This window comes from Oryctolagus cuniculus, chromosome 21 (assembly GCF_051225735.1).
Source record: "Oryctolagus cuniculus isolate XC-2025 breed Fujian yellow rabbit chromosome 21, ASM5122573v1, whole genome shotgun sequence".
NCBI classification, from domain to species: domain Eukaryota; kingdom Metazoa; phylum Chordata; class Mammalia; order Lagomorpha; family Leporidae; genus Oryctolagus; species Oryctolagus cuniculus.
The window spans coordinates 24,409,695-24,431,411 of NC_142887.1; the positions used below are offsets into that span (position 1 = coordinate 24,409,695).

Here is a 21,717-nt window from a genome sequence, read left to right on the forward strand (position 1 = left end):
TGCCCATTTTAGTTCAGGGCTTTCTTATGCTAGCAAAGGTGCTAATCAAAGCCACAGACAATGGGTTAACGTTCTGCAGGCTGTAGGAAGGAAAACTGAGGCTCGCACAGGGGATGGGCTTGCCTTGTGCTCAAATCAAGGAGTCCAAGGCTCAGAGCTCCTGCTTGTTCCTCTTGCTGCTCAACGAAGCCACAGGCAAAAGGAGACATTTACAATACCCATTAGACAAAAGACCTGTATCTGGAATATATAAAGAGCTCTGAGAAATCAATAAGAAACGGGAAAGGCGAGTCTGAAGAGACAGTTCACCAAAGAGGTTATCTGAACAGTCAGTAAAGTGTTTGGCAGGCGCACCATCTCACTATCCAGGGAATAAATGCAAACTAAAAGCACGTGGCCAGGGAGGTGCATGCTTGGTAGAGCGGTTACGCTGCTGCGTGGGGCCCTGTGCCCCGGATCAGAGTGCATCGTTCGAGTCCTGCTGCTTCTGCTTCCAATCCAGCGTCCTGCTAGTGCACATCCTGGGATGGCTCAAGTACTGGGGCCCCATCATGCACATGGGAGACCCGGATGGAGTTCCCGGCTCCTGGCTTCCGCCTGGCCCAGCCCCAGCTGTTCACGGGCATTTGGGGAGTGAACCAATGAGTGGGAGATAACTCTCTCTCTCTCTCTCTCTCCCTTTTTAAATAAATCCATAATTTTTAATACTCCACTGTGGGGTCACTATGCATCTGACGAAAGTGAAGCCAACCCCAAGTGCTGGCGAGGCGGCGATGCAAGCGGACCCTGGCTGCTCTTATGCTGGGAGGCTGACCGGGCGCTGGCCTCCGGAAAACCTGACGGCAGCAACTCCGCCCCTGGGCGTTCACCACAGCACAGACGTCAGTGCAACCCCAGCGGCGACCCCCCCACCCCCCCCCCCCCACCGCCAGGGACGCTCTGATGCACGTTCACTGAAGGGTGGAAAAATAAATGGTTGCCGGCGCTGCGGCTCAACAGGCTAATCCTCCGCCTTGCGGCACCGGCACACCGGGTTCTAGTCCCGGTCGGGGCGCTGGATTCTGTCCTGGTTGCCCCTCTTCCAGGCCAGCTCTCTGCTGTGGCCAGGGAGTGCAGTGGAGGATGGCCCAAGTGCTTGGGCCCTGCACCCCATGGGAGACCAGGAGAAGCACCTGGCTCCTGGCTTCGGATCAACAAGGTGCACCGGCTGCGGCGGCCATTGGAGGGTGAACCAACGGCAAAGGAAGACCTTTCTCTCTGTCTCTCTCTCTCTCACTGTCCACTCTGTCTGTCAAAAAAAAAAAAAGAAAAGAAAAGAAAAATAAATGAACACGACAGATAGCCGGGAGATGGAGTCAGACTGGACCGACAACAGCAGAAGTCAATGCAGAGCGACCATGGTGCGTGGTCCCTGGGATGCCAGGGCCAGTATAGACAGGGGGGGGGGGGAGTGAGTGACAGCAGCCACTAGGGGCCGGCCGCCCCAGGGACTGGAGGGGGCACAGGATGCCCTGGTGCAGGGAGGGCGCGGGCTGGGTTTCCTTTCTAGATTTGGGAACTGGTCCCAGGGACACATCTGTCTACAAAACCCCTCGAGCTGGCCTCACGATGCACACCCTTCCCTGTGGGTGTCTTGGAATTGTGCTGTGCCCGACGCTGCCACTCGCACGCCATCCCTGGCTGCCCCGGAGGGACACACCATTCATTCATCCATTCCATCCGCACTCCCTAGTGGCCCCCTCCCTGCCGGAGCAGGGAACACCCAGGCCGAGTGAGCCTCAGCCTGCGACCGTGCCAGCCACGCCCCAGCTGCTGGCACCCACGACCCCCAGGCCCGCACTCAGTAAGCCGGCAGCCGGGCTGGACTGGCCTGTGCGCACACGCCCAGGAGTGAGGGCCGCTTGGCTCCGCCTCGCTCACTCTCTGCCACCCCGAGGTGTGAGCTTGTTTACAGGGTTTTTCCTTAGGCCGGGCCAAACCCAGCCATCCCAAGTCCTCCCGGTGTCCCCTCCCGGTCCTGGCAGCGCCACCCTTTCATCCTCGGGCCAGAACCCCTGCGGGCAGCTCTGCTGTTTGCCTTTCTCTCGCACCCCAACGGGACCTTTCAGACACAGCCATACCCCTGTCTTCACCACTCGCTCGGGTGGGCGTGCTCCGGGGGCCACCCTGCTCTGTGGCCTTTCGCCTTGGGCTGTGCAACTTTCTCCGGTCTCCCTGCTCCCCTCCGCGTCTCCTGGGTCTGTTTGCGGCGAGCATCAGGAGCGATCTCGGGAAAGGGGAAGCCAGGCCCTTCCTGCCCCTTCCTGGACTCCCACTTCAGCAGGAAAGGCCAGTTCTTGCACGGCCTACCTGCCAAGGCGCCTGGGAAGGCAGCAGAAGACGGCCCAAGAACATGGGCCCCTGCCACCCGGGTGGGAGGCCAGGGCGGAGTTCCAGGCTCCCGGGTTCAGCCTGGCCCAGCCCCAGTTCCTTCAAGAGCACAAACAGGGGCTGGCACTGTGGCCTAGAGGGTGAAGCTGCCACCTGCAGTGCTGGCCACGGTTCGAGACGCGGCTGCTCCACCTCCCATTCAGCTCCCTGCTGACGTGCCTGGGAAAACAGTGGAAGATGGCCCGAGTGCTTGGGCCCCTGCAACCAGGTGGGAGACCTGGAAGAATCTCCTGGCTTCAACCTGGCCCAGCTCCAGCAGGTGCAGCCATTTGGGGAGTGAACCAGCAAATGGAAGACCTCTCTCTCTCTCTCTGTAACTCTACCTTTCAAATAAAACAAGTTTAAAAAAAAAAAAAATAATGCAGTGTCCTGACCCACAGGAGCACCTGGATACAGCTGCACCTGAAGACAATGTGCCTTTGAAACTTCCCATGTCCCAGGGCCAGGTCACTGCTTCCCTTCCTTCCTTCGGTCACTGACTCACCGTGTTGCCACTCAAAGGCGCATAGTAGGTTCTTTGTGACCTCAGCATGCTTCCTGTTTTCACAGTCATCTCCCAGCACCAGCCTGACTTCGAAAGTCTGTCTCAGCAAAAGCAGCCAAATGTGTACCCGGAGTCTCAACGGAACACTGAGGCTGCCCGGGGCCGCTCTCCCTTCCGCCCCCTAAATGCAGATGTGAGTTTCCACTTGGGAAGAAGATTCCAGAATATCTGCGCAAAAAGGTCAGAAGGTGATGAGATGCCTGGTGCTTAGGAAGTCTCCAGCTGCCTTCCCCTTGCCCCCCACCCCCACCCCCCGCCCCCGCCGCCGGCACTTCTGATCACACCGCCTTCCACGACTTCGTGGTGGCGGCTTTGCGAGTGGCTGCCGGCCAAAAGGTGGAAAAGCTTCACCAAGAACAAAGCAAGCAACTAATAAATACCAGCTGCAAGCAATGTTCTGGGCTAGACGGGCTCCATCTTCTCTTGTAGTCCGTCCAAGAGGCATTAGGCTGCCGTCCCAGGGACACCGTGGGCGCGTTAGCAGGGCACAGGATTTAGGTGGGGGTTTGAACGGTGTCATTTCTTGGCCCCGTTCCGAGGTGGCCAGGCTTGTGACTCTCATCTCCTGCAGGCATTAACCCACCCCTCTGTCCTGCCGGAGAAACCGGCAGAGCCTCCTCGCTTGGTCCTGGAAGCAGGAAGAGCTTCAAAGGCCTCCAGCCCTGCTCAGAATGAGAACACACACGCACACGCACACGCGCACATGCACACGCACACACAGACACATGGACACATGTGCACACACGGACACACACGTACAGATGCACACACAGACACACACACGCACATGCACATGCACACGCACACAGGCACACACACATGGACACATGTGCACACACGGACACACACGTACAGATGCACACATGGACACATGAACACACACACGGACATACACGCGCACACACAGGCACGGACACACACCCATGGACACATGTGCACACACGGACACACACGTACAGATGCACACACAGACACATGAACACACACACGGACACACACGCACATGCACACAGGCACGGACACACACACATGGACACATGTGCACACACAGACACACACGTACAGATGCACACATGGACACACACATGGACATACATGCGCACACACAGGCATGGACACACACATGGACACATGTGCACACACGGACACACACGTACAGATGCACACACAGACACATGAACACACACACGGACATACACGCGCACGCACAGGCACGGACACATGTGCACACATGGACACACACAGATGCACACATGGACACACACATGCGCACACAGGCATGGACACACATACAGATGCACACATGGACACACGTGCACACACATGGACACACATGCACACACAGACACATGCACGCATGCACACACACATGGAGTGACTGAGGCAGGAGAAACGGCAGGTTCAGAATAAGGGAAGAGCCTTGGGCTGGGGGCTCCGAGGGGGCCTGGGATCTTGCTGGTGGCCAGTTCCCTCTGCAGACTTGCCTGGTCATGTCCAGGAAGGCCTTGAACTTCTGAGCCTGTTCACCTGCAAAATGGGTGAACAGCAAAACCCTTGGAGGAGCTCCTGGGTGCGTCTGTGCACCAGGTACCACGACAGCCCCGAGATGGTCATTGCTATGATCCCTGTTTGAGGGGAGTTGGGGGGACTGACTACCACAGCGAGAACATGTGTGTACCCGGAGGTCTCAGGTCCTGCAGCTCAAGCCAGAGAGAGAGCTGCGGGTCTCGCTCCAGTGTGCCTGACCCAAGAGCTCCCACATTTCCACCACCGGGGGCCCCTGCTCGACGCCTGCACCCCAGGTCACCATGAGCTTCCAAGGCCTCTCAGACAAGCCCAGATGCAGCCCCAGGCACCTGTTGGCTCAGCAACAGTTGGAGGTTTACCAGATGACCAATGCAGGCAGCTACAAGTCCTTCCTCCTTGGTTCTTCCTGTCCCTCCCCCGTCAAGAGTGCAGGGCCCCCGCAAGCAGAGGTGGAGGAAAAGGCAGGAGGGAGCCACTGCTTCCGTGTGACACAGGCCACGCACGGGTCACATGGTGCCGTCGCCTCCGCCCACACCACACCCCACTCCCAAGCGTTCCATCCTCCAAAGCCTCCACGATGCCCAACGCCTTAGTGTGCCCCTCTGGGGAAGGACAGGGCTGGACCCAGGTTCCAATCTCATTTTTCTCCCCAAAGCTCTTAGCCAAGAGGCACCCCTGGCCTACTATGTGCTCGGGCAGGGCAGCGAGCAGGCAGCCACAGAGAGAAGGCAGACACCTACTGTGTGCAGGCACTGGGGGTCCTCAGAGGAAGAGGACCCGGCACCCCCCAGCCTGCCTGCTGCCCACCTGCTCTGGGCCCCAACGCAAACCAGACCCAGAGCGGCCCTGCCGCCTGCTGCTGCCCGCCCAGCCTTCCTTCCTCTTCCTCCCCAACAGCCCTAAGGCAGGCAGGGAGGCCCTGCAGGCATAGGGCACACACCAGCCTCGGGCACGCAGGGGCCTGCCTCCGTCCTCCCCCCACGCCCCAGGAGGCCCTGAGCAGGTTCCAGGAGGTTCTGCAGCAGAGGTCCCTGGCAGCCAGGGGAAGTGGGGCAAGCGCACCTGATGAGTCAGGGAAGGCTGTGCCACTGCCTGTGTGCACGTGAGTGTGTGCACGCGAGTGTGTGCCTGAGTGTGTGTGAGCGTGTGTGTGCACGCGAGTGTGTGCATGCGAGTGCATGTGCACGAGTGTGTGCGCACGTATGAGTGTGAGTCTGAGTGTGTGTGAGCATTTGCATGCGTGTGTGCACCTGAGTCTGTGTGTATGTGAGTGTGTACATGAGTGTGTGAGTGTGTGCACGCGTGAGTGTGCACCTGAGTGTGGGCACGAATGTGCGTGAGCGTGTGCATGCGTGAGTATGCACACCTGAGTGTGTGTGCATGAGTGTGTGTGAGTGTGCACATGAGTATGTGCCTGAGTGTGTGAGCATGTGCACATATAAGTGTGCACGCCTGAGTGTATATGTGTGCATCTGTGAGTGTGTGTGTGCACACGCAAGCATGCACATGAGCCTGCGAGTGTAAGGGCGGGGAGGAAGGCAGCAGGGGACCCAGAGGCAGAGAGCCAGTCAGTCAGGGAGACAGGGACAGAGAGAGATGAGACACAGCAGAGGAGAGCGCCAGCGGGCAGAGGCAGGGAGACCAAGACGAGCAGAGACACAAACCCAGGAGATGGCGTGGAAGGAGACAGAGACGCAAGCAGGGACCAAGACAGACGGGTTGGGACGAAGCAGCTGGAACAGGGCCTCAGCCCCACCATCCCCTCTGCGCTCACCCAGCCGCCTCCCTCAATGGCTCCCACGGCCCCAGGCAGGCAGCTGAGCCCTGGCAGGCACAGCACCGCTGGCCCCGCCCCTGTCCCAGGGCTCCCCAAACTCCCACCCGCTGGGTGCCACCTGCTCAGCGTCAGCCCCTTGGAGCTTGGGTTGCTGGACTGCCCGTGTGTAAAACCTGTTCTCAAAGGAAACTATGCGGGGCCAGCCCTTTGGCACAGCGGGTTAACCCCCTGGCCTGCAGTGCCAGCATCTCATATGGGCGCCAGTTCAAGACCAGGCTGCTCTACTTCCAATCAGCTCTCTGCTGTGGCCTGGGAAAGCAGTAGAAGATGGCCCAAGTCCTTGGGCCCCTGCACCTACATGGAAGACCTGGAGGAAGTTCCTGGCTCCTGGCTTCAGATTGGTGCAACTCCAGCCATTGTGGCCAATTGGGGAGTGAACCAACGGATAGAAGACCTCTCTCTCTAACTCTGCCTCTCCTCTCTCTGTGAAACTCTGACTTTCAAGTAAATAAATAATATCTTTATATATATTATTTATATAATATATAATATGTATTATATATATTATTTATATACTTGAAAGGCAAAGTTATAGAGAAGCAGAGGCAGAGAAAGAGAGAGAGTGAGAGAGAGAGAAGGCTTCCATCCACTGGTTCACTTCCCAGATGGCCACAATGGCTGGAGCTGCGCTGATCTGGAGCCAGGAGCCAGAAGCTCCCTCCGGGTCTCCCACGCGGGTGCAGGGGCCCAAGGACCTGGGCTATCTTCTAGCACTTTCCCAGGCCACAGCAGATAGCTGGATCAGAAGTAGAGCAGCCGGGACTCGAACCGGCACCCATATGAGATGCCGGCACTGCAGGCAGTGGCTTTACTCGCTATGCCACAGCACTGGCCCCACCACAAAGTTTTATAACATGAAGGGGTCCAAGAGACAAGCACCAAGAGCCAAGAGCAGACAGCAGGCCCCAGGGTCTCCCAGTACCCCCATCCAGGGCACGCCAAGAGATCAACAGTAAGGAATAATACAGAAAATCAGTGAGACGCAAGAGCATGGGTCGGGGGTCCTTGTGATGTAAAACAAGGGTGACCCGAGCAAGGCACCAAGACAGCGGGCGGTGCAGGCTCCCCAGCGGCACAGGGCGAGGCAGTGCACGGCTTCCGGCTCCCTCACACTCCTCACTCCATCACCGCGCACTCTGACCTTCTGGAATTTTCCATAGGGCATTTGCTGACTGCAGATGCTGGGGGTAGCTGGCTGCAGCCATGGACGGGGGACTGCTGGTCTCCACTCTGCTTCTGTGACGCGAAGGCAGCTGCAGCCAGGACACAATCCAACGAGCGTGAGATCCACGAGAAGGCTCTAGAGAAATGGGGGTGGGCAGGTACGGCCCCGTGGGCTCTGTCACCTGCTCGTCAGGGCCTTGCTATGCCAAACTGCTCATTGGCCGAGCAGGAATGGGGTCCCCTGGACGCTGGTTAGAAATGCAGTCTGTGGCCCTCACCCTAACCTGCTCCCTGCACCTGCTCTGCACTGAGACCCCCAGGGGCTTCGAGCACACATTCAGGCTAGGGAGGGGCACGGACCCCGATTTCTAGGTAACCCTCTCAGGTCAGAGTCGTGCCTGGCTCTTTCATCACTATTTGCCAGGCACACAGACAAGGGAGCGAGCTTCTGTCTGCTGGTTCACTCCCCAAATGCCAGCAACAGCTGGGGCCAGATCAGCCCGAAGCTAGGAGCCTGGCACTCAATCCAGGTCTCCCATGTGGATGGCAGGGACCCAAGTACTTGAGCTGTCACCTGCTGCCTCCCAGGAAGCTGGATTAAAAACAGCCAGGACTCGGATCCATGGGCTGTGATACAGGACACAGGAGCCAGAAACCACAGGCTCCTGACCCAGGGAGTGTGGAATGACGGCGAAGGCCGGGTGTGTAAAAAGCCCCAAGGGTGGGGCCAGCACTGCTGTGAAAAGGTTAAGCCACAACTTGCAATGCCAGTTCGAGTCCCAGCTGCTCCACTTCCAATCCAGCTCCCTGCTAATGCACCTGCGAAAGCAGCAGAGGATGCCCCAAGTCCTTGGGCCCCAGCACCCATGTGGGAGGCTCAGATGCAGTTCCTGGCTCCTGGCTTCAGCCTGGCTCAGCCCTGGCGGTTGCAGCCATTTGGGGAATGAACCAGCAGATTGAACAGCTCCGTCTCTCTGTTTCTGTCACTCAAATAAATAAATCTTAAAAAAAAAAAAAATCCCCAAGGCACCAGGAGGCCTCAGCCAGCCTCCAATGTCTAAGAAAAGCAGAGCTGAACAGGCTCAGCGAGGACATCACAACCAGTCATTTAAAAAAAAGAGCTGTTTTCCGAGCACTGGAACTGCTTGTTCAAGTGGCACCAGGCAGGCTCAGGGCGTCCTCTCAGCCCGGCAGACGGCGCCAGGCCAAGGGGCGTCTGAGGCCACTCGGGTCTTGCAGGTGACAATGGGGAAGGGGCACGGATCAACTGGGCCTGACTGCCTGAGTTTCTGAGTGACAAACTGGACTTTCTTTCCAAAATGTTTGAACGTTGTGGATGTTAAGAAACACACACATGGGGCCGGTACTGTGGCATAGTGGGTAAAGCTGTGACCTGCAGTGCCGCATCCCATATGGGCGCCGGTTCAAGTCCCGGCTGCTCCACTTCTGATCCAGCTCTCTGCTATGGCCTGGGAAAGCAGTGGAAGATGGCCCAAGTCCTTGGGCCCCTGCACCTGTGTGGGAGACCTGGAAGAAGTTCCTGGCTTTGGTCTGGCCCAGCCCTGGCCATTCCGGCCATTTGGGGAATGAACCAATGGAATGGAAGACTTCTCTCTCTCTGGCTCTACCTCTCTCTGTAACTCTGTCTCCCAAATAAATAAAATAAATCTTTTTTTTTTTTAATAAATCACACACACACACACACACACACTGCACAGGAGCTAAACGAAAACCATGTTGCAGGCTGAATTCACCCATTTAACAGTTTGGAAAACTGAGGCTCAGAGACGGACCGTGCCTTGCCCCGTGCTTACAGTGAACTAGAGGGAGAGTTGAGACTTGGTTGCTGATGAGAGTGTGGGAAGTGGGAGGGTGGGAGGACTGGAGTCTGCATTTCACGAGCCAGACCCATCTCTGCTGCCCACCAGGGAGGGGTGTGGCACAGGGACTTGAGAACCTGCCCAACAACTGCCATTTGCTACCTGCTTCCTGCGTGCTGGGCAGCAGGAAAGGCATGGAGGTGTAGCCACGTGTACACAGAGAGGACAGGGCCTGGGTTCAAATCCTGCCTCTCCCACTCCCAGTCTGGGCGACCTTGTACAAGTCACTTCCCCTCTCTGTGCCCTGGCTTGTTGGTCGCTCAGGGCTGTGGGGTGAGGGAAAGGGGTTCAAGGACACGGGAAGTCTGAACAGCGGCTGGCGCCCCCTAGCGTATTCAGGATTAGTGCTTTGACAAACGGGGCCGTAGAGGCTCCCAGGCGGCCCAAAAGCTTGTGTGACAACTCAAATTCCACCTGGGACCAGGATAAGCACCTTACTGCCAACGCCCTCCCGTCCCACGCCCGCAACTCTGCCGGCGTGAGAGCGGAATCCCCGGGAAAAGCAGCCAGCCCGTGCACCCTCGTACGCTACCGGCCTGCTCAGTCTGCCCGCTGCACACTGGCTCGGCAGACGGGCTGGCCGCCTGCCGCCTGAGCACACAGGATGAGATGGAGCCGCTTCCCCAGGGCCAAGTGGGCACTGCCCTCAGAGGGCCTCCCCTGCAATTTCTGGGACTTGGCCTGGCCAGCCCGCAGCCTCCTCTGGAGTGAATCATTCCCAAGAATCCACCCCGGGGCGGGGAAGACCTGCAGAGGGGCGGAGGAGGGGGCGGTGTGTCTGCAGACAGCAAAGCAGCACGTGGGGAGGCTACACAAAGAAGCTTCCAGCACGCCCCATGGCCACCCGAGCCACACCCGAAGCTTTGGAGAAAGCACCTTCCAGTCACCAGTCAGTACTCCTGCCATGCAGCTGACCTGCCACCATGGCTACAAGTTCATCTACAAAATCACACCCACCAACAAGCGCTGGCCCCAACAGCTTCGCTGACTCCGGGGTTCTGACAGGCCTATTCCCATTCTTCAGTGAGGTACACTGAGGCCCGGAGAAGGGCAGCCCCATCCCCCTAGGCTGCGTTTCTTTTTTTTAAGATTTATTTGTTTATTTGAAAGGCAGAGTCACAGACAGAGAGATCTTTTTTTTTTTTTTTTTTTTTTTTTTTGACAGGCAGAGTGGACAGTGAGAGAGAGACAGAGAGAAAGGTCTTCCTTTGCCGTTGGTTCACCCTCCAATGGCCGCCGCGGCTGGCGCACCGCGCTGATCCGATGGCAGGAGCCAGGTACTTATCCTGGTCTCCCATGGGGTGCAGGGCCCAAGCACTTGGGCCATCCTCCACTGCACTCCCGGGCCACAGCAGAGAGCTGGCCTGGAAGAGGGGCAACCGGGACAGAATCCGGCGCCCCGACCGGGACTAGAACCCAGTGTGCCAGCGCCACTAGGCGGAGGATTAGCCTAGTGAGCTGCGGCGCCGGCCGACAGAGAGATCTTGCATCTGCTGGTTCACTCTCCAAATGGCTGCAACGGCCAGAGCTACACTGATCCGAAGCCAGGAGCCAGGAGCTTCTTCCAGGTCTCCCATGCGGGTGCAGGGGCCCAGGGACTCGGGCCATCTTCTACTGCTTTCCCAGGCTGTAGCAGAGAGCTGGGTCAGAACAAGAGCAGCTGGGACAAGAACCAGCGCCCACATGGGACGCCGGTGCTGCAGGCGGAGGCTTACCCTGCTACACCACAGCGCCGGCCCCTGGGCTGCGTTTCTTCCTAGTGCACAGGAGTTCGGGATCTTCAAGGGACAAGGAAGCGCAAGCATGCAAACACGAACAAAGGCAGGAGGGCCCAGGGAGGGAGCTGGAGGTGTAGACGTCAAGCCCCGCCCAGAGGGCAGGTGCCCAGGTGAGCTGTGGCGTGGCGGCTGGGAAGCCGGACCACGCGGAGGAACGCCGGTTGGAATTCCTGAGCCAGCAGACCACAGGGTAGCCTCCCAGGAACCCGGCACCTCCATGGAAACCCCGCGCCCCGCTCTGACCCGGAGCTCTTGACTTCCCCGAAAGCAAGAAGCGAGAAGCAAGAGGGAAAGTGTGTGAGTCTGGGGTGCTGGCGTGTTTCGAACTCTGGACTGCTCATCTCAGGCCTGGCGCTGGCTCCCTGAGGCCCCTCCCACAGCCATGGCCATGAGGCACGGACAGGACCAGGCTTGATGGCAAGGCCGAGGGGCAGGGCTTTGCTGTGGGCTGTGGTCTAGGAAGCCTCCCCATGGGCCTCTGCTGTCCGAGGACTCCAGGCTGGCCTGGGGCTGGAGGATCTGAGCAGCTTCCGCCTGTTCATCACCTCCTCCTCTTCCTCCCCCCCTCCCATGCCGGTCCCGGGGAGGGGGCTCTGTGTACCCCTGGCTCTCCTGCTGCCTTGGGTGCATCAGCAAGGACTTGGCATTGTCACAACAACAATGCAGCGCACGCAAACCCCGCCTACCCACTCAGCCAGCTTCACCTCTGCTTCCCTCACTGGGAGTCCCAGGCGACACAGGGGACACCCCTCATTCTGCTAATGAGGTGCTTGACTTACTGTGTATCAGGAAAGCGATTACGGGGGCTGGTGTTGTAGTGCAGCGGACGAAGCCGCCACGGGCATCCCCAGTGGGAGCGTCGTCAGTTCCAGTGCCGGCTGCTCCTCTTCAGGTCCAGCTCCCTACTGACGCTCCTGGGAGAGCAGCAAATAACGGCCCAAGTGCCTGGGCCCCTGCTACCCCCAGAGGAGACCCAGATGGAGCTCCTGGCTCCTGGCTTCAGCCTGGCCCAGCCCCCACTTTGGGGAGTAAACCAGTGGATGGAAGATCGATCTCTCTCTCTCTCTCTCTCTCTCTCTCTGCCTTTCAGACAAACAAATCCTAGGAAACCATTTATAACTAGCACATCTAACCCAGTGACCTCAAGGACTACAATGCTGTCAGCGGACGATGACTGAAGCCCTCCTACACTGCCCGTGGGGATCCACCACAGGGTCTCCACTTTGGGAAAGAGCTCCCCTGGGACCCACAATCAAACCACACCTTCATACTGAGACTGACATGCATTGTTTACAACAGCCAAAAAGGAGCAACGCCCCAATGTCCACCCACTGATAAGTGGATAAATAAAACCGGGTCTGTCCACACAGCAAAATAGTTACCAGCCATAAAAAGTAACTCATCCCCAAATAAACAAACACAAAAGGAAGCACGCGCGGATCTCTGCGACAACAGGCTGGACCCCGGGAGCAGCACCCCACGAGCAAAGCTCCAAACACCACGGGACACACGGGCCCCACGGACACAGACACCCGGCCCCGGGACATGCACGCCGAGAGCGGGTAAGTGGCTGCCAGGCCCTGGGAAGTGACTGTTAATGGGCACTGGGTTGCTTTTGGGGATGACGAAAATGTTCTAAAATTAGATGGTGGTGATGGTTGCACAACTTGGTGAATATCCGAAAAGCCACCGAATTGTATACTCTAAAGGGGGCAACTTGTGGGCCAGGGGACTTGTCCGCACAATGACAGTGATAGTGAACATGACCGTGACGGGTGCTGGGTGTGGGGCACAGCAGTGAACGCGGCACCCAGGAAGCCCATACCCCATCAGAGTCCCGGCTCTAGCTCTTGCGAACGGGCACCCCGGGAGGCAGCAGGTGAGAGCCCTAGCAGTCACCCACACGTCACAGATGAGCTCCCAGCTCCTCGCCCAGCCCTGCCTGCTGTGGGTATCTGGGGGCCGGGGGGAGTGGTGTGAACAAAAGAGATGGAAGATTTCTCTGACTCTCAAATAAAACGAATTCAAAAAATGTTTAACATGACATGGTACAAAAATACACAGTAAGTAAACAACAGCATAAATGGGGTTCAACAGGGGAGAGTAAAATGGTTCATAAATGATGCAACTATTCCTTCAGGACTGAGGCTATGGTGTAATGGGTAAAGCCAATGTCTGCAGAGCCAGCATCCCATATGGGCGCCGGTTTGAGTCCCGGCTGCTCCACTTCCGATCCAGCTCTCTGCTATGGCCTGGGAAAGCAGTGGAGGACGGCCCAAGTGCTTGGACTCCTGCACCTGTGTGGGAGACCCTGAAGAAGCTCCTGGCTTTGGCCTGGCATTTGCAGCTATCTGGGGAGTGAACCACCAAATGGAAGCTCGCTTGTTCTCTCTCTCTCTCTCTCTGTAACTCTGCCTTTCAAATACATAAACAAATCTTAAAAAAACAAAACAAATTCCTTTAGCACAATGCAACAAACCCAGGCTCGGCTGTGGGGGCAGTGACTCGCTCAGGCCACATAGCCACTGAACTAAACCACAGTGACTCATGGCCCCATCTGTCCAGATCCAGGGGCCTGGCCTAACCATCAGGCCCCCTTGCCAGAATGAAGGGTGCATGAGCTGAGACATGGAGACAGGCAAAGGGGCTCCCTCTGTGGGGTTCAAAACAGGAAGCACCCAAGCCCGCCTGGCCACATTCAGAGGCGGCTTCCAGGGTGAGTGGGAGTCCCCGGGCCAGCCCTGTTCCCCAACACCCCTGCAGGACATGCAATGCGGGTGGGGGGCCCGTGGGGGTGGGCTGAGTCTCAGCTCTGCCACATCCTAGCTGGGGGGGGGGGGGGGGGCTAGGGCCACAGGCACCTGACCTCGGGGACCTTTTGCAAAAGTAGAATGGAGGAGAGGTGATAGGTTCAAAAGAGGAGGGCTCCCACCCGGCCCCTGTGGAGCGGGAGAGCCAGACCTTGACCTCTGTCCCACATACTGGCCGCCAGGTCCCAGGCGCCCACCCCCTTTTCTCCACTGCCACACTCCCAGCCCCAGCTCCACGAGGCAGGTCCGGGGCAGCCCATTCGGCCAGGGGGAGGCTGTCCGCCTTGGGACGGGGTGGCACCTGGGGCCCAACGGACTCCAGCGTGACCTCCAAGCGGTCCAGGGCTCCCCGTGCCCATGCGCTCAGCACCCACCTCCCCATCAGCGATCCCCGCCCCCCCACGCCTCCCAACTCCACGGCGGGCGGCTCCAAGTTAACTTCCACGCGCCCGGGCGGCCGCCGGGGGGTCCGCGCGCGCCGGGGCGGGGCTGGGGACTCCGGGGGCGGCGGCGACACGCGGGTGCCCCCCCCCCGCCTCAGTCTCTCTCTCTCTCTCACACACACACACGCACTCAGACCCCGAGCGCCGCCGGGTCCCGGACGAGCAGCGCGGTTACCGGGGCCCCGGCAGTGCCGCACCCCGCCGAGAGCGCTCGGGGCGCCTGGCGGCTCTGCGGGTCCCCGCCCGCCCGCCTCCCGGCTCCCCGCCGCCGAGCTGGAGCAGGCGCGCCGGGCCCCGGGGGCAGACGCCGGGACCGAGAGCTCCAGGGCGCCGGAGGCCGCGCGCCCGCCCGCCCGCGCCCGCAGCCCGACACCCCCCGCGCCGCCGCGGGGACACCTACCGTGGCGAGGCGCGGCCAGGCGGCCCCGCGCGCCCAGCGACTCGCGGCTCTCCAGCCGCCCCGGCCGGGCGGGGAGGGGGGGAGGAGGAGGAGGAGGAGGAGGAGGGGGAGGAGGAGGAGGAGGGGCCCGCACGGGGGCGGGGCCTCGGCGCCGTGACGCGGAGGGGGCGTGTGCAGGCGCGGCCCCGCCCGCCGCCCGAGCGCGTGGTGAGCCCGGGAGGCCCGGGGCTGTGCTCGGAGCTGCCCGCGTGCGGGGCTGCCACCTGCGAGGGCAGCGCCTCGCGTTTCCTCGCTGCCTGGAAGCAGGAAAGTTGGATGCTGGCCCCAAAGTGGCGATTTGGAGACGGAAACCAGACCCGGAGCGGGGTGCACTGGTGCTGCCGCGTCTGCTACACGCACATGCATTAGTGCCAGAGAGAGAGAGAGCGAGACAGAAGCGCGGCTCCAGCATCCTCTCCCCACCTCCCTATCTGACATCTGACCTCAGCTGAGGACTTTTTTGGGGGTGTCACTGCGTGGGGCAGCTTGTGGGTAGAAGCCTGGGGTGCAACTCGGTAGCCCCCAGAGAGGCGCGGGACAGCCCCACCCCTCCAGTGCGGAGGTGGCGAAACCCCGGAATAAATAGGACGCCAAGCTTGAAAAGCCACAGACGCACAACCCCTCTGCTTCTTGGCGTCATCAGTAATGCCTGCCGGAAAGGAGGAGAAAGAAATATACAGGCTTATTTTTCACCGTGAACTTTTGCTTTTGTTCTCTTTCTAATCTGTTTCAACTATAGCAGCAACTATGACACGCGCATGTGTGTGGGAAAACCAAGTTGGGGCTGGCTTTGTGCTAAGCTGGCATCCGTGTCAGAGTGCAGATTCCAGTCCAGCTGCTCTGCTTCCAATCCAGCTCCCTGCTAATCCGCCTGGGAAAGCAGCGGAAGATGGCCCAAGTGCCTGGGCCCCTGCGCCCACCTGGGGGACCCGGATGGAGCTCCTGGCTCCTGCCTTCAGCCTGATCCAGTCCTGGCTTTTGCAGCCATTTGGGGAGTGAACCAGTAGATGGAAAGTCATTCTCTTGCTCTCTCGCTCTGCCTTTCAAATAAATAAATCAATCTTTAAAAAAAGAAAGAATGAAGAAGAAGATACCGGGGCACACAGATAGTAAGTGATTTGCCCCTGGCCAGGCATGTGTCCATTCAAAGCTCATTCATTAATTCATTCGGGTGTCTGATAAATGGTGCCTTCCACATGGAAGGTGCAGGGCCTGGCAAATCGAAACCCACTGCCTTCGCAGAGCTGGCAATTACTGGTCTGGAAATAATAAAAATATTAGGCAGTGTTTATTGGGTGCCTATTAGAGACTTCCTATGACTGATCTGACGGACACACAGATTAAACGCCAGCTGGGTGTTGTGTAAAGTCCTGCTGTGGGTGGAGAAACGGAGATCAAAGGAAGAAGGTGGAGCCGGGGCCTGTGTTTAGTAACAGCAGCAGTACTCAGTGCTGGGTGCTGGGCGCTGGGATGCCACAGGTAACAGCAGGCCAGGGCCTGGAGCCAGGCTCGCCAAGGGAGTCCCTGCGGCTGGCGGGCCAAGAGCTGGGAGTTCCGGGCGGGAGGGAGGGCCAGATGTGTTTACACGGAGGCCAGAGGCATGATGGGGTGGGGGTGGAAACGTGTGGCAGGCACCAGGAACAGCAGGTGCGAAGGCTCAGCAGGTGGGGGCGGGGCCTTTCCCGCAGTGCAGAGTGGACAGGATGTGGTGGTGAGAGATCAGGGGGCTTCCTGGCCTTGTGGGCAGGGGTCCAGGTTTCGCCTGCCCGCAGCCACGCCGAGATGGAGAGAATCCGGGACAGGGTGCGGCAGGGGAAGGGCGTGGTTTGCCCAGCTGTCTGCAGGGATCCCCTGATGCTGCCTGCAGCCCGGGGAGGAGGCCGGGGAGGTCAGCAGAGCCCGGGGAAGCACCGAGGGCACGCAGGGAGTGCTCTGCATCGGAGATGTTTGGCAGGCAGCATTGATGGGCAGGTGTCAATCCCAGGGCTAAGGAGGAACAGCGGAAGGACCCTCTGGTCTCTAGATTTCACCTTCTCCCCTCAGTCCCCAGCCCCGCAAGTCTTCTCGGGGCTCCATCTGGGTGCCGGCTCCTGGAGGGAGCCTAGGGCACCCTGACCCATCAGGCACAGGACCGCACAGCCTGGGAATCCGACGCAGCCTTGAAGGCAGGTGAATGAGCGAGCTCCTTCTTGTCTGCTCCCCCAGCCTGGGCACACCCAGGGCAGGGCCTGATGCTTGTCTTCTCCCAGCAGCGTCTAGACAAAGCGTGCCACTTAGGAGGTCTACCATCCATACTTGTAGAAAGCCGGAGACAGACACGCAGCCTAAGACACATCGATCCCAAAACTCGGTCAAGAAGAGGCCACTGATGCCAGGTCAATAACTGTGCGTTATCCAGGTGCTTGCTGTGTGCAGAGCCCCTCATAAATATTAAATCAAGCTGCTCATTTGCTTCCTCCGCCCTCCCCCCGCCATCACCTTCTGAGGTTTTGTTATCATTACTCCTGTTCTACAGAGGGACAACCGAGCCTACACCGAATGCTCTGATTCGCCGAGGACAGCAGCTGCAAACCGGCAGAGCTGGAGACCAAACGTGGGTCTCTCTCACGTCTTCCAGTGAGCTGGCAGCAGGGGATGGCTGCGAGGGGACAGGAAGCCCCGGGCGGATGGCGGCTTCCCTTTCCTGTTGGAAGGGTTTGGAGGCACCCTTCCGCACTGGGGAGCCAGGCTTTACAAAGCAACCTTTGATCTGGCCTGTGTCAGCCAGGTAGCTGACTGTGTTTCAGAAAAACCCCGTAAGTACACAGGGCCAGCTGCCAACGGAGGAAGGTGCTGTGTGGTGGGGAAAAAAAGACAGAAAAATTCAGAGTGACACCAAGTTGATTTTATTAGTGACTCCTAGGCGGAAGAGTAGTCGTGGGTGGCCACAGGACTTGAAGATCCCTGTACCACACCACACAGGAGAAAAAGGTGGTTTTTTTAAATTAATTAATTTGAAAGGCAGAGGGGAGGGGGGAAACAGAGAGAGGAGAGAGAGAGAGACTGGGCCAGGCCAAAGCCAGGGGCCAGCCATGCCATCCAGGTCTCCCACGTGGGTACACTCAGATCATCTTCCTCTGCTTTCCGGGCACATGGGCAGGGGGCTGGATTGGGAGTGGAGCTGCCAGGGCTCTTGTTGGCTCTCCAGTACGGAAGGCCAGCGTCCCAAGGGGATCCTTCTCCTTCAGCTGGGCCACACCCCTGGACGCTGCAGGGTTTCCTAGGCAAAGCTGCCCTGCGCTAACCGGAATGCACCCGGACTCTCTCAAGAAATGCTCACGTTCTGGGCATTGGATAGGAGACATTCCATGAGGCAGGTTGTATTAATGACTGGGTTTGTCCCATGGGGCCTGGGGTGACCATCAGCTCACCGAAAGGACATGATGATGGCTGCTACTAATGAGATGGTTGCGGTGACCCCAAGCCGGGTCCTCAGACGCCGCAATGGCAACGTGGCTCTGAGCAGCGGTGGGGAATGTCCAGCCTGCTGGCCGTGTAAGGCACTCAGAATCATTTGTTCTGGGCCTGCCAAGGCCCACAGGGGGGACTCGAAATTCATCTCTAGCAGACTGGTGTTTAAGGTGATAATGTTGTGTGGCCCGCAAATGACATCATCCGTATCCAAATTGCCTTTGGCAGAAAAAAAAAAAATAGGAAGGTTCCCAGCCCTGCTTTGGAACCCACTCAGGGACCCTGGAACCAAATCTTTTCCCCAGAGCTCAGCTGTTGTGTGTCCATCAGCATCGGACACTGACACCCACGCGGCCGATACCTCTGATGGCTTTGAGAATGGCCCTCCTGTCCCCACTGCACGTGTGTGCCTCATGCTGGCACCCCGGTGCCTGGGAGGGGCTGCCTTCTGTCACCGTGGCAGGGAGATGACGCTGCATAACCAAGACACTGTCTTCCCAGAGGCCCACGATGGGGAGTTTTACCCACCAGGCTCCCGCGATGGAGCATAACGAGTCCCCAGACTGTGCATCCGCTGAGCTCCAAAGGCCGTGTTCGTGGAAAATTACAGCAGAGCCAGAGCTACCATGCAGAAGCCCCCGCCCCAGGGCACGGCGGCTGCTCCGTGAGTCCAGCTCCACCGGTTTCCCCCGGTATCACCCCCATCACCGAGCACCCAGTGAAATCGAAACTCAAAGTTTCAGTTTCAAGGCAAAAAGGTGACTTCTCTGTGAATTCGGACAGCCTGCTGCAGGTGGCGGGGAGCTGAAAACCCAGGGGGAGGGCACGGGGTTTGCGGCTCTCACGCGACGCTCACTCCTGCCCTCCTTTCGTGTTCCCTCTCTTGGTCTCGGTTCGTCTTTATGATTTATTTTTGTTTATACTCTCTTATTCTGTGTTTTTATTACCACGTGTTCTATGGCTTCAGACATCCATCAGCATACAAAAAAAAAGTCAATGAAGTATAAATATCACCATGTTAACTGTTGTTTTCTTCTGGTTTGGGCAAATGTATGGATCTGATTTCAGCCATGCAAATGGGCACTTTTTTGGTTTTGTTTTGTTTTGGTGTGTTAACATCTGCGAGAAAGAGGATATTTGTGAGTTGAAAGCAGTCCAAAAGAGCTGACCTACCAATGCAAAGACGTTTGGAGAAGAGCTGGACGGACGAATTTCTAGTATGTCTACCTTTTTATAGGACTCGTTAGATTGAGACACTGGAAACTGTTATGTTCAAAGTTCTCCCACGTGGTTCTCTCACTGATGATAGAATGAAAATCCCGGGTGATCAGGAAGCGACAGGGACTCAGAGAGCGATAGCTCTCCTTTCCTCTCCGGGGTTACAGAATCACCGTGCATCTCAGCAGAGAGAGCGTGGGGTTGAGGAAACACACAGTCAGCCCCTCGTGACTCACAGCATTGGAAGGCTCGCGACCTCAGGGCCTCAGACACTGCAGTCAGAGACTCCCAGAAGCGGGGAGATTAAGTGGCAGAATCTGGGAGAGTCGTGGACCCTGGGAGCCGTGGAATCCCAGCCACAGAACTTGGGGCTCACTGGGCGCGAGAGCTGCCACTCTGCAGGAGGGAAGAGGGAATGGTCCCCGAGTATGTGTTTGGAGGGAGGGGTGGACGCGCTCTGTCAATCCTTTGCAGTGACGACACCCACGTGTCCCGATCTGCTCCGCAATGCCGGCCCACAGGCTGCACTGCAGGACGGAGCTGGGAGAACGAGGCTGGGAAGAAGCAAGAGGGAGGGTGCATCACACAGCATGACCCACCCAAGGCTATATGAGGCGGCGCCTCAACCTTGAAGTTCAGAAAAACCACGGAGCGCGGTGTCGGAAGGCCCACGACTCCATCTTCCACCACACTCAGCATCCCCTTCCTGCCTCCCACTTCTGCCCACGCAGCCACCAAGCTGCTGCTTCGGTGAGCTCTCTCAGCCTCTGGGCCCTCGCTCACAGTGTGGCAGGACTGCCAAGCACAGCCGCACAGGTTGGGCACTGCACCAGGGGGGCCACATTCGCACCGCAGCCATGCCAAATGTATACCAATAATGTCTGGCAGATGGCAAGACAACGTCTTGAAGAAGAATCATCTTTTCATCTTGGAACACAAGTGCCATCTGGGGTGGCAGGGACCTGGATGTCTGCCCTGCCAGGGATACCATCACCCCCGTTCTCCACCACAGAAATTCCTGCCCCATCCTCTAATGTCTCTTTCAAATGTTCCCTTCTTGGCTGGTGCCGCGGCTCACTAGGCTAATCCTCTGCCTGCGGCACCAGTGCCCCGGGTTCTAGTCCCGATTGGGGCACCTGTTCTGTCCCGGCTGCTCCTCTTCTGATCCAGCTCTCTGCTGTGGCCCGGGAAGGCAGTGGAGGATGGCCCAAGTGCTTGGGCCCTGCACCCACATGGGAGACCAGGAGGAAGCACCTGGCTCCTGGCTTCGGATCGATGCAGTGCGCTGGCCGTGGTGGCCATCTGGAGAGTGAACCAATGGAAGGAAGACCTTTCTCTCTCTCTCTCTCTCTCACTGTCTAACTCTGCCTGTCAAAAAAAAAAAAAAAAAAAAAAAAAAAAAGTTCCCTTCTCCAGGAAGTTCTACCCACCCTCCTGCGGGGTTCCTGCGTGGATTAATGGTTGATAACCCCAATCAATGTGAGCTGTTGATACAGGAGCCAATCAATAGTGCCTGGCAGTGATTTCCAAAATAGATGATTCCAGGTGGAACTTGGACCCGGAATTAAATAACAGTGAATCGGGGGCAGGAGTTGTGGCTCAGTGGATCAAGCAGTGACTTGTGACACCAGCACCTCATATGAGCGCCTGTTCAAGTCCTGGCTGTTCCACGTCTGATCCAGCTCCCTGTTAAAGTGCCTGGGAAAGCAGCAGAAGATGGCCCAGGTACCTGGATCCCTGCTACCACATGGGAGACCTGGATCAAGTTCCTGGCTCCTGGCTTCAACCTGGCCCAGCCCTGGCTGTTGCAGCCATTTGAGGAGTGAACCAGTAGATAGAAGATGCCTCCCTCTCTCTGTCTCTCCCTCTGTCTCTCTGTAACTCTGTTTTTCAAATAAATAAATAAATCTTTAGAGAAAATAAATGGGCCAGCGCCGCGGCTCACTAGGCTAATCCTCCGCCTTGCGGCGCTGGCACACCGGGTTCTAGTCACGGTCGGGGCACCGGATTCTGTCCTGGTTGCCTCTCTTCCAGGCCAGCTCTCTGCTGTGGCCAGGGAGTGCAGTGGAGGATGGCCCAAGTGCTTGGGCCCTGCACCCCATGGGAGACCAGGAGAAGCACCTGGCTCCTGCCATCGGATCAGCGCGGTACGCCGGCCGCAGCGCACTGGCCGCGGCGGACATTGGAGTGTGAACAA

At 58.2% G+C, this 21,717-nt stretch overlaps 1 protein-coding gene across 1 annotated transcript in view; it reads right to left on the reverse strand.

Moving 5' to 3' along the window:
- The window catches only part of TPST2 (tyrosylprotein sulfotransferase 2), a 48,311-nt gene extending 33,432 nt beyond the window's left edge, over window positions 1–14,879 (reverse strand). The window contains exon 1 of the mRNA XM_051826473.3: window positions 14,814–14,879. The gene's annotated coding sequence lies outside the window, so the exon portion shown is untranslated. The remainder of the gene's footprint in view (window positions 1–14,813) is intronic.
- Between the last annotated feature and the right edge of the window lie 6,838 nt (window positions 14,880–21,717).